Source organism: Ceratina calcarata, unplaced genomic scaffold (genome assembly GCF_001652005.2).
Source record: "Ceratina calcarata isolate Rehan_Ccalc_2016 unplaced genomic scaffold, ASM165200v1 scaffold499, whole genome shotgun sequence".
In the NCBI taxonomy this organism is placed as follows: domain Eukaryota; kingdom Metazoa; phylum Arthropoda; class Insecta; order Hymenoptera; family Apidae; genus Ceratina; species Ceratina calcarata.
In genome coordinates, this window is record NW_017174319.1 from 11,596 (window position 1) to 13,160 (window position 1,565).

The window sequence follows — 1,565 nt, forward strand, 5'->3', positions numbered from 1 at the left end:
ATATAGGTATATACTAAGTTTCAGTCTTTCTAGTGTTAATCTTCTAAAAAATGTAACACATAATAGAAATGAAAAGAACACTAAATTGTATTATAATATGGTTTTAGTACAATTTACTTTAGTAATACTTTCAATCTATGAGTATTAAGGAATTGTACTAATACTTCCAATTTGAATGTTAGAGGCTATTTAATTTTCTGGAAAGTGTAATACATAAAAGAAATGAAAAGAATACTAAATTGTATTATAGTATGGTTTTAGTACAATTTACTTTAGTAATACTTTCAATCTAAGTATTAAGGAATTGTACTAATACTTCCAAATTGAATATATCATTATACACATGATGCCACTTTATTATAATCCAATATCATATAAAGGAATTCAATTGTACTTCCCCCAACCATTTATATCATTAAATGCGTTTCATGTAAAACAGATACATAAAATGATACAGATGATATCACAAACATTGGACGGTACATAAAATCGTGAATCCGGCAATAATAATATCTCAGGCCCCGTTAACTCCCATAAGATTCATTTGATAGATCATTGAGCGAGGGGCGAGGGCCTATGAAGGAGCATCTGCCGTTGATCCCCGGGTTTTCACCCCTCGGATATTCCCATACCATTAACCCGGAACACGTGTAGAACGTGTAATCGCGTTGAACCCTGGCCGACTCCGATTGTGAGCGAGTTCACCGGCTTGTTCGGGTCTTTGTCGAAGGGCGGCAGACTTATCGACCAAGATAATCTCTGACTTCTCGTCGCCCTGGAACGCGATAATTGGTTGTTCCTTCGGCTTAACGTCGAGTAGGATTAGCTACCGTTTGTTTGTTTCTCACTTCATTCCCAATGATTATCTTCCCTTCATACTTCACCAGCGTTTTCTCCCTTCTTCAGGAAATGTTCTTTAAAAATTGTTTCACCTCGTCGCTGTGGGTATAAAATCTCGCTTAATCGAATCAAATTCAATGGAAAGATGGCAGCCAACCGTGAAAATTCAACGAGCTTCGTCGAGTCCTCCACCGCAAATCCAAAAAGCAAACCAAAAGTGATGTCTGTGAAAAATATTCTGAGATGGGAGCGATGACTGTCAGACAATAAATATGAAGCGAGCAATCCTAGTAGACCGGGCGCTCGTAACACAAAAAATAGAACAATTTTTTATAGTCTGCCATTGATAGGGGAAATATTTACAGCCACAAGCTGTAGATAGATGTACTTAAAAATCTTCGTTACGTGTTAATGCATACTTAAACATTAACTTTAGTTAGCAAAAAGAAAGTAGTTTCTTGAAACAACTTTCAAACAGTCTGCCATTTATTTGAGCACAAGGCAAGATTGCGCAATCCATGAAAAGCTTATTGGCAGATGGTTTTCTCCAGTACAAGAATAAAGCGTACTTATGTTAGTTAGCAATTAAATCGTATAAGAACAATCGTCTAAGAACAATTTTTTACAATCTGCCAAGCTCAATTTAGGCTAATGTTAGCGTAAAGTTGACGAAATTTCACAAGGCAGACTGTTTGAAAGTTGTTTCAAGAAACTACGTTCTTTTT